Raw genomic sequence first — 11,833 nt, forward strand, 5'->3', positions numbered from 1 at the left:
ACCTGGAAGAAAAAAAAATTTTAAGGGGAAGAAAGGGAAAAAAAAAAAAAAAAAAAAGTTTTTTTTGTTTTTTTTTTTTTTTTTTTTTTTTTTTTTCCCTATGTCCAGCTGAGTCTCTTTCAACCCCCGTAAGCCGCGACAATAATGTTTCGGAGTAATTTACTGCGCGCTGCAACGCCTACATCGCCTCATTCAATTTAAAGGGCGGGTAATTCAATCACGACAGCGTGGATTATACAGGGCTTACAAGCGGCGCTGTGTGTTAGAGAATTGGAGATTGACGGGATTGTTGGGGTCTGATGGTTTGGCTTCTGTCTCCTGCAGGTGTAGTCGGGACAGGAGGGACCGGAGGATTACACCGCAGTGAGGAAGGACGGTGGGTGGATTAAAAACAACAAGTGGGGCAATACATCCACTTTTAACTCCAAACATCCTAAAATAACAAATTGCCGTTTTCAGATTTAAGCAGGATAGTTTTTATCTTCCTTTCATTTTTTTTTTTTAGTCTAACGTGGACCGATGTAGATGCTGCAGGTTTTGGTTCGGAATCAGTGGGAAAACCGACGAAGAGGAATGAAAATGAGCAGGAGTCGGGAGATAATGAAGCCTCTTGTGGGACTGCTCTCTGACCCAACATGTTTTTAGAACTGGACGGCTGTATTGGCAGGTTGCATTAGAAGAAGGCGAGCTGTGATTAAAGTTTCATTGTGACGCCTGGGGATTAAAAGCAAAGCGAAGGTAAGAAATAAAACAGCTTTAAAAAAAAAATCACACAAGTTGATTTTTAGCGCAAAACAGAATATTATGAGACAGATTATGAACTTTGAGACCATATCGTGTAAGTAAATTGCTTTTTGTTGTTGTTTTTTATTATTATTTTTTTTTTTTTAGGAAGCAAACAAAGGTCATTAAAAATTTAAGATACAAATTCAACGCCTGGGTTCTACCTTGTATCTGAAGGCGCTGCGCAGTCCTCCCGGCTCAGCAGCAAGAATTCCTCTGATCTCAGCTCCTCTTCTCCTAAAACACCAGTTGAAAAGTTATATATCCTCTTCCACGGAGAGCGTGAAAAACAAAACTCCAGACGGAACACCGATGTAGTGAAGTGGGTCGTTCCAAAAGAATTTCCACTTGAACTTTTTGTTGTTGTTGTTGTTTTAAGTGTGGCAGCAGAAGTGATGATGGAGTCTCCTCCTCACAAATATAAAAAAGTGGAAAAAAAAGAAAAGAAAAAAAACTCCTAAACCTTCTAAAAAAAATGGAACCCAAGCAAGTCCCTTTAAAAATATAAATATACACCCTACACCTTGACTACTCTCCTTGAATTCACTGAGAAAGGCGTGGTTGAATTGCTGCCTCTCTCCTTCTTTGGCCGGTGACAGTAGAGTGGAGCCTCTCTAAATGATGCGCTCTGAGAATGAGCTCCCCTCTCCGCTTGTTCAATCAGCACTGTGTCTGTGGAGTCCGGGGGATGCTGGCCAAGTGGAATGTGTGCAGACTGAGAACGACCGCCCCTGTCTGTGCGTGGAGAGAGAGAGAGAGAGAGAGAGAGAGAGAGAGAGAGAGAGAGAGAGACAGGCGCGGGGATGCGCTCAAGCTTCACAGCTCCACACTGAACAGGTTGTCAAAGAAGCATCACTGCTCAGTGCTCCCACTCCCAGTTTGTTTTCCGCTCTCACTTAGGTTTCCACAGGACGCCTTTGCCATGCCAAGGGGCGCGGTAGTCTTCCTCTTTTTCAGTCTATCCTTCTATTTGGTGCTCGCCAACAATCTGTGCCAACTGAAAAGCGCTCTGAAACTTCTTTACTTTGATGCAGGACTTCCAACAACCCCACTGCGTAAACCCGTTTTTAAGGCAGCAAAACAACAAACAAACAAACAAAAAAAAAAAAAAAAGATGACTGACCTAGTACCGGTGCACACACCGACTATCTCCCCCCTTCGTCCACCCCCGTTCAGTTCCTCCTGACGCCAAAGTTGTTCGCGCGACTTCTACGTGGGGCCACAGGAGGGCGCGTTTCAGCCCACAGCCCCACTGACAGGCGCGTGCAAACAGTGTGCAGCTCTGTTTGTCCTCGAGGTGATGGGATCTGAAATCAGCTTGTGTTGAGAGACCTCTCCCTCCGACAGACGAGTTCAGCTCGTCACTGAAAAGGTCCTCCGAGAAGAACTACTGGATGCTTTAAAAGTGACTTTTACTCATCCAAAAGTAAAGTTAAGGAATATCTTATTTTCTGTAATTTAATAGATTAGCAAAAAATAAATAAACACAAAAAATAATGAAAGTCTGACTTAAAGGATGTGAATTTAAAGGATCTGGCTTGTAAACTCTTCAGTCGTGACATTAATCCTTAATGAATTTAAACAGTCCATTGTCATATTAACCTCCAACTGTTTCTAAAGTGTCAGGAGTATTATTATGCTTTCATTATATACATGAGAGTCTGAAACTGAAATAACAGCAAATACATTAAGTACAAGTAGGTAAGTTAATTAATTTATTAATTTACATAGCCCTTGAGTAAAAAAAAAAAAAAAAACTTCACAAAAGAGGAAAAAATAATACCCAATTGAAAATTATCAAAATGAAATCAAAGAACTCTTGTATAATTTTGTCTGAATAGTTGCTTATTCAGTGGCTTTTTAAGTAAGACAGAAGTGTCTATAGAAACTTCCTCCATCTCGAGGAAGTTTCGAGACGGAGGAAGTTTCTTCCAAAGTCTTGGTTTTATGGGCTAGAATGAATCCCTGTGAACACAGGCAGATCCATCAACGACCTTTGACTTGTTGATTTCAGGAGGAGGAATGTGGTTTCAGCAGATAGTTGTACTGAGGAGCTTGACCTTTTAAGGTCCTGAAAGTTAGAACTAAAAGTTACAAATTAAGGCCTCGGGGCTGTGCGTTTTGCACTTTCTGAACTCGGTCTAAATTGGAAAACACACCTATCTTTTATTAAAAACATTAAGAAATATGACTCCTTACCAGCAATGTAGAAAATGGTGTGAGTGTTTTTTGCAAACTTATTAAAATTAGACAACCAAGAAATCACATTTATCCAAATATTCCCAGTCTTTGCTTATTTATTTTTTTTTATTAACCTTTGGCAACAAATACAGCCTCAAGTCTTTTTGAGTAAGATGCCACAAGTGTAGCACACCTATCCTAAGGCAGTTCCACCAATAGTTCGTTGCAGTACTTCTCAAGCTTCCATCAGGTAGAAGAGAGGCATTCATCAGATTCAAGATATTTGCAGTCTGAAGCCACTCCATCACGTGCGTTGGGTTATGACAACCGGACATTTAACACAATACAATTTAACATATTTTTGGAATAAGGCTGCAACATAAAATATGGAAAAATTGAGGCACTGTAAATACATTCCAGATGAATTGTATTGCATGAATTGCTGATGAATATCTGCTGGCCAGGTAATTGTTGTGCTGCACTTTGCTTCAGGTACTGATTTTGCAGTCTCAGGATATTGAGTTCACCATTTTTTTTGCATATTAAAGCATGCAGCTGCAAGCCAGATTAATCTCTCCTCAGACCTCTGTACTTCTCAGATCTCTGTGCAAAAGTTAACCAAAGAAAAGATTTCTTACCGTTTTATTTCACAACTTTATGTCTTAAAATAACCAAAAGTTGATTTTGTAAGAGAAATCATTCTAATGTGTTTTGTTACATCTGGCATCTTACAAATAGCGTTAGCTACAGTGTGTGTGCTGCTCTGGGTGAATTGCGATTAAAGGTCCTGTTTTTCAGCATGAGTCATCTGTTCCTGTAACCACTTTTTATTTGGTTTCATGGACAACTGACTCGGCTGCCCTAATTGGTAAGGAGGACCGACTGCTTCCACCAACATGCATCCGCTAACTGGAGATGACCGTTGCTCACTAGAAAGAATTTCTAAATAATACTCATTCTTTATGGAAACAGCTCCCTTTTACTTTAAAATGTATGAACTTAGAGCGATCAACCTTACAAATATTCACCTGTGCATTCTGCAGGAAATTCTTTGCACTTTGTACAACTTCTGTAGCGAACGGGCCATTCTGCAAAAACAAAGTAAGGAAAACATGAAAAACTGAAAACCTTTTAAGTAAAAACTTAAATATGCTCAACTGCAACATATTATCCATGCAAAATCTTTGAAATATTAACTTGCTTTACTTTATAAACTCAGTCTAAACTACATATTTCAGAAAAAAGGATTGCTTTATAAAGCAATTTGAGAGAACTGATCAATATTCATAAATATTGGATGAAAAGTTTTTTGATAGATTTGCAACCTTATTGTTCATCTTTCTGTGTCAAGCTAATCAATAACATATGCAGCTCAGTCATTTCTGGGCAACAGTGCACCAAACATTTTGGGATTCATTGTGACATTCCTAAACAGAGTAAAGACTCTGCGTCGTTACCCAGCACCCTCTATTCAAAAGGACTGTATACTCTGAGTAAACAAAATTATTGAATCTGGCTCAGAATTCTCATTTCTTCTTCTTTCCTTTCCTGATTTCATCTCTCATGTTGGACTTGAGCCAGCAGTCTTGGCATGTCTTCCAGAGAGCACATCATAGCCGCTCAAAGCAGTCAATTTCAAAAGACAACATGTTGTTGGAACAACCTTGGGTTAGTGCCACACAGAGACGCAGCAAACTCATCCAGAATGAGGAAGTGATAATTGCAAGGGTAGCAGTGAGCAAACAAAGAAGAAGACCAACTTATTACATCTGCCAATTTTTATGCTGTTTTTTTTTTTTCTTTTACAATTTCATGAACAGCTTTTAGTGACTTGCTCGATGTAAACTATTTGTTCCCGTTTATGCAGTTAGTCTCATAGTCTGTCAAAATCGGTTGAATTGATAAATTCTACAGCTTCTCACTGAGAGCCCATCATTCCAGAAAAATCTGGAAATTTCTAGAAATGTCCTAGGATTTTAAATGTGTTCAAAATTAAATGAAGAATGATTTAGATTAAATCAAGAAGTAGATTTAACATTAGTCGATTCAGTGCTAATCAAAACAAATGAAGACAACAAATAAATCAATACAACAACTGAAATGGGAAATGCAAAAAGAAATGCTCACGTCATTATATATTAAAGACCTGACACTGACAAGAATTTATAGGTCTCTCAAAATCCAAAAAATAGGTTTTATTACATTATTCTCGGAAAGTAAAAAGGGAGGTAGAAAAGGTTCTGACTCAGCCTTGCTCCCTGATTTTTTTTAGCGCTACAGCAGCCGAAACACAAAGGAAAAAGTGCCTTATATGGTCCAAAGCCAAGCTGTTTTACCACTCTAAGCTTGCTGCACCTCTGCAAGTGTGTGACCCCTTTCCTTTTGTCTCGTACTCCCAGAAAATCTCTGCACAAACAGTGTAGTGTGGCTGCAGGATCGCTTAGATGCAGACTTTTGTCATTTGACAACAGGATGAGGGCAATCTTTAAAACACAGGGAGAAACAATTGTTATAGTGGCAAGCAGAATCTCCCCTTAGTAACTTGCTGAGCTTAAATCGAAGGATTCACTGTTTTATGAATGGACAAAAAAATTAAGTTTTGCGGAAACTTAATGCCTGAAATTCATAATAATGGAAACAAAACACAAAAAATACAAACATAACAAATTCACTGAAACTAGCTTTGAAAGACTGATTCGTCTCTTCTTTGACTTGGACAAAACATTAAATTCTAATGCTGCGTTTCAACTATGTGAGAACCTCAGACCTCAGCTCTCTAAGAAGTCAGCCTTCAGCAGGGTGACACCCTTAAACATTGTTTGTAGTACCTCTAACTAATTTTAGGCTTTACTTTCCACAAGCAAACACCACTTTCAATGCTCCAAGTCTATAGTCGCAGGCACTACATGTAACATCAATTTTAGACACTCTCTTAGGTGTCTTGTAAAATAAACATGTTTCCACCACATCTTACTACTTTTGATGCAAGGAGCGGCCATATTGAAACGTGAAGTCAGTTGGGGGTACTTGGAGGTGCTCCCAGCTCCCAGTGGGAAATCTGACTATGGAGGGTGTTCCAGTTGGTTTTTCTGACTGGGAAGTTGGAATTTCCTAGTTCCGAGTACAACTGGAATGCAGCATAAGATCCTTTCTAAATACAAATTCAACTTCTCAAGAGCCTGCTCTTCAAGTGTAGATGCCTCACAAGGTATTGTACAGCAATTCAGCCTTCGGGTAAGAGATATATCACATTATAAATTTAAAAAGTGCAAAAGGAATCCAAGTATTTTGTCCCTGAGCGATCACTCTGAATTCCAGAAACTTTGTAAAAAGCAAATTATCACTGCAGCCAAGGTATTTATTTCATTACTTTGGCTGTTTTCCCATTCACTTCGCTGAAGTAAATGCAGAATTAAGTTTATGTGTTAAAATTATGAAATGCCATGAAGGCTATTCATAGAGTCCAATGAATGGACAATTGAATTTACTTTATTACGTCTGGACAGCTTGCAAAATTATGTTGTTTGGTTTGTGCTGCCCTCTACTGTGAAGGTAATGATTCTTTGACGACCTGTTGGTTACTTGATCATAATAAGGAAGATTATCAGATATTATATGTTGTTTCCATCTTACCTTCATTCTTTTGTCCAAGATTTTTGTGTCAAACCAGAACAGAGGCCTTCCAATGTCTTATATGCAGAGGCTGATTTTGGGATGTTCCTTTTCTAATGCAGTGCTTAGGGGTGTTTGTTGTTTTTAACACATTTTTTAAGAAGAGATCAAAATCAGGTGTATGCAACCAGACAATTTGATGACATCATGGTTGTGTCAATGCGTTAGAGTGTTGGTTAATATTATGCAAGTTGTTTATTATTTTTGTCTTTGTTATTGGGATTGAATACCAATTTATGGTGGTAAATGATTGCAGAGAAACATAATACATTAGTTATATAGAGCTTATAACTTAAAGCTTGTGAGGATTGTGCAGCCTGGGCCACGAGAGGCATGAAATGCTACAGTTCTGTTGTCACTGTACAACTTTATGAATTTTGTTGAAAGTTCTGCTTTCACAATCTGAAGATAAGAGTTATTTTTCCATAGATTTTTGGTTTTGTATACAAATGTATTATGTTTCTCTGCAATCATTATCCACACCAGGCTTAAGGGTTGGGGGAAAGCAGTTATTGGAAGTTTAAGTTCAAATCTGATGCGGATGGTCCTCACTCTCACATTACATATCTCAGGATGTGTAACAGGATAAAATGTTATCCAGATGGAGATGGAGAACATAAACCCCAGCTACAAAAAAATAAAGTCAGATCCTGAAATTCAAGTATGGACAATTAAACATAATTACTAATCTTATAAGTCACCATGTAACGATAGTAGGTGTTTTGGAGGGAAACAAAAAAATGAAGGTGGAATTTCTCACACAGCAGGCTAGCCATGAAACAAAACGTATAACCATGAAATATAAAAAAGGAAAAACAAACTTGTTGACATGTATTATCTGCCAAAAACTATGATGCAATCTCAGGAGCTTGTTTTTTTTTTTTCTCTCTGCTACTATTCTTTGTAATTGATGCTCCCATCAGTGTAATTCAATCAGAGCTCAAAGTGCTGTATATCAGCACCAAGCACTTCCCCACAACGAAACCGCTAAATGGACAGAAAAGATACACTTGAGACAGAAGATGATTTCATTATGTTCAGTGCGCAGCGTGTGTGCATAGGAGCCCATGTTGCAAAGAAATGTAGAAAAGAAAAGTAATACCGTTGTGTTAAAGACGTGAAAGAAGCAATGGAAACTTAAAAACTCATCTCATCAGCGCATTTAGGAAGATGAGCAGCTGACATGAGGAGGAACTTCCAGAGAAAGTAATAAAAAAAACAAAACAAAGGAGATCTAAAAAAAGGAATTTCAGCTACTGTTCTGAATGCTCGCCTACATTGTTGTAAAAGATGATCACATAATAAATTTTCATAACATGGGCGTCGGTATGATGCACAGTTCTCTCATTTGTTGCATGAATAAGAGAGTTGATGTAAAGTTTTATGTTTTGGATAATGGTATCAAATGGTTTGCATTTGCATTGAAATGACTTTTTGACTTTAGATAAATTTAGGACAAAACATAAGATCTACAGCACACCGTTGTTACTACTGGTCACATTGTGATTGAATACCCAAAACAGATATATGTAAAAATATGTACAAATCAAGAACGTCAAAGTGAATAAGTGTAGGTACGGTATGTAAGGTAAAGCTCAGGGTTTCAGGTTCTCAGTTAGATGCCTGTAAAAGGTCTGGAGCAGAAACAAAAACACTAAGTGGTGGTGAAAAAAACAAAACAAATTATGTCCAGCTTCCAGGGTCATGTCAGTATACTTAAAGTAATTTATTTTCACCCCTGAAAAGGTTATTTTAGCACCTAAGCCACCACTTGGTGGATTTATTTGCATTAATGTAATCAAACAAGAATGACATTAAAATGTAAAAACTCTCTCTCTCTCTCTCTCTATATATATATATATATATATATATATATATATATATATATATATATTTTGTTCTACTCAGTTTCAGTCATGATGTACTGATTTCTTCTATGAAACCAGTATATCATTCACTGGTTTCATGATGTGCCACCGTTAAGCTAAAGATGCTGGGATGACTCCCACAGAAGCTGCCTAATTGGCAACAGTAGAAGTGTTTAGAAACAATAAAGATGAGGAAAGTTAAGAACCCACTGCTATGGTCTTAAGGGCCATATATCTTTTACTGAAATCGATGGCATACTGCTTCTGCTATCGGGTTTGAAAGCTGACACTGGATATTAATCACTGCTATACATAATTATGCACAGTACATGTAATTGTGGGAAAACAGTAATGTTTTATTTCCCTTTTTATGAAGTCTTCAATTAAAGCTTTTCCCATAAAACATGACAGTTTGACAGATAAAATAGATACACCCGCATCACTTAATTACTGCAGGAAATACCAACGCAAAGAACATAAAACTAAAGTTTACCTCTTACAGATTGCTGCTCTGATAGCATGTGTAATGGTAACTTAAACAACTGTGTGTTATGCAAAACTGATCTTCAACCCAAAAAAAAAAGAGCCACTCTTTAGAGAGTAGTAATAGCAAAAAATGTCATAGTCCTCTGGAACTGACAGATCATTTGTTTCGCCAACACAGCTTCTAAGGGAAAGACAAAAAAAACAAACAAGCAAAAAAATGGCTATCATCAGTCACAATGTACAGTCTAGTGTGTGCAGCGTGTGTGTGTACAGTATGTCAGTGTGTAAAACACAGAGACAGACAGAGGAGGCATCGCTGTCCACAAACGTGTGACACCAGCCGGTCTATGTCAAACTCTCCACCCACTCCGTACCCACACATCTGCGTGCAAACACACACACTTGAGATGGGGTCATTTTTCACTGGGTAATTGGCGGCAAGGCACATTGCCCTTGGGATTCGATAATTCATAACCTCCTCCCATCCAATATTGGATAGCGAGTAGAAATGGGCTGAGACAAGGGGTGATGTGTGCAGAGAGGTGTGGGGGTGGGGGTGGGGGGGCTGCATCATTAGAGAGGAGAGGTAATGGCTCTTATTGATTCCGCCCCGCCGGGGCCCCCTCACCATTTCATGTTTAAAACAACACTGATCCTCATTACCCAGGCATCCGCCGCTGCACTGATAAGGAGAGGAAAGACACCGTGTGAAGAAGAGAAGTGGAAAAAGTGAGGATCGAGTCGGGGAAGAATTGCAGGTGAGGAGGAGCGTGGCGAGGAAAGAGGAAAGGAGAAGAAATGAGGAAAGAGGAAATAGCCACATTGAAAAAGAAAGAAGCGCACATAGGGCTTGTGTTTTTCTGTCCAAACACCACAGACTGACTGGAGTAAGTAGTTACTGTCACCCTTTAATGCGTGTAATGCAGTATTACTTGTTTAAACCCCTCTCTCACCCCCTACAGTGTGTAATAAGCCTAAAGAATTGACTCAAACACAGAGTACTTGTGTCTAATAATTCTCTGTGCTATTATCCTCTCTTTGCTGCTAATACTCTGAGCTCTCTGTGTGTTTGGCCACCGGCAAACATTATCATTACTGCAGCAATGGAATAAGACCCGCTCTAATGTCTTTTCTGTTTTTTTCCTCTCCTTAGTCTCTCCTTGACTCTTTCCAAATATGGGTTTTTATAAGAAGAAGGTAATTTTGCTAGATGAAACGGCTCCAAACTATAAAGTTGGAAGTCAAATACTTCAGACCTTCTCATGCCTGTATCTGCTGAATTTCAAGGACTGTGTTCTTTGAATGTTATTTAATGTTTTTGTTTTTTGTTTTTTTGCTGTGTTTTCTAACCAGTTGCTTATGTTTGAAACTAAATTCAACGGTAATGTAACCTGGAGCTTGTGTGTATTCACTTCGTATACGTATTGTATCACCATCTAATCTAGTACTGGGTCATTTTTAAGACCTTGCCCTCTGCTTGACTTCTGTGCAGTGTTCAAGATCATACATGGGTCAGTAGGTAGGCTATAAACTCAAAAGAGCTCCACAGTAATTTGCCACCCAGATAGCAATTTCATTATGTTTGATTTCAGCACAATACTGTAATAAAAATGCTGCTCATACCGTTTGTAAAATGAGCTACATAAAAATCCCATAGGAATCATTTTAGATTTCTAGAAATCACTGAATGCGTAACATTGTATTATATATCCTTTATAGGGTCAAGCAAATTCACAGTGAGAACAGTTGTGGAGGAACTTATTTATACTTCATCCTGGAAGCCAAATTTGGCAAAGTGTACAGTTGTATTGGTTTCTTTCCCCAAAATACAGGTTAGTACTTTTAATTATAATTTATAGAGATCATTTATGAAACAAACAGAAACCCATAACATATTTGGATGCAACACAATAGGAAAGAAGTGAAACTGGAAGAGAATAAATAAAGTTAAAGAGTGCAATTTTGCTCCAAACCCACATGTTGACCAATCAGGATTCAAAGGTGATTTTGGTTGCCGACTGGTTGAACCAAATCAGCTTTGAGCTGAACCAATCTCATCACACATCTTAAAGTGATTCAACCCCAAAGGTGCATAAGAAAACGCAGAGAAGTTATAATTACAACCAGCAATCACAGGAATGCTGAAATAATAAAAAAAAAAACTATTCATTTTATTTCAACATAAATTATTTTTGGTGATTTTTTTTTTTAATGACGCTCAAGAAGGCCACAAGTCTTAAGCTGTTAGTAAAACAGTGTGCATCAAAACTTAGGGAAGCACTACACAGCTTCCCATAGTCTGCACAAATTTTTTGAAAAGACTTGTAATAGAAAATAACCAACTGGTTTCAAAAAGGTTTTGTATGCTGATTCAAAAATCAAAACCATCTGCACACCACTGAACACATCAAAAGCATCTAAACTCTAAACAAACATGCCAGTTGATTGTGCAGCAGTAATTTGATTTATTGCCAAACAACACTAGAACTTTGACAAGAACAGGAAAAGTGGGAAGAAATAAATAAACATTGTCTAATTTCTACTTTTTTCTGTGCAGTGATTTGTAAATAGTTTATTTCGGCTTATGCTCCGTCTCTCTTGCCAGTCTCATCTGGTGCTATTCAAATTAAACAGTAAACAAGTGTAAATTTTGCATGAAAGAATGAGGGCCATTATGTCAGGAAAGAAGACATAACTAAAAAATCACCAGGGTGGAAAGTGAGATGTGATTAATTCTAGTGTCATCAGTGGCCTTTTGTTGTTTTTAAATGGACAATATGGCTACCACCCAGGGAGCTTTTATGTCAGGTTGACAACAAATACCTGTCAAGAGAAAGAAGAAA

The 11,833-nt window shown here is 38.0% G+C and overlaps 1 long non-coding RNA gene across 1 annotated transcript in view; it reads right to left on the reverse strand.

Annotated features, from left to right (window-relative positions):
• The window catches only part of LOC106935656 (uncharacterized), a 27,050-nt gene extending 24,983 nt beyond the window's left edge, over positions 1 to 2,067 (reverse strand). The window contains exon 1 of the long non-coding RNA XR_001421937.1: positions 948 to 2,067. This is a non-coding gene — a long non-coding RNA (uncharacterized LOC106935656). The remainder of the gene's footprint in view (positions 1 to 947) is intronic.
• Between the last annotated feature and the right edge of the window lie 9,766 nt (positions 2,068 to 11,833).

This window comes from Poecilia latipinna, unplaced genomic scaffold (genome assembly GCF_001443285.1).
Source record: "Poecilia latipinna isolate Pla-1442-1.1 unplaced genomic scaffold, P_latipinna-1.0 Scaffold1995, whole genome shotgun sequence".
Lineage (NCBI taxonomy): Eukaryota > Metazoa > Chordata > Actinopteri > Cyprinodontiformes > Poeciliidae > Poecilia > Poecilia latipinna.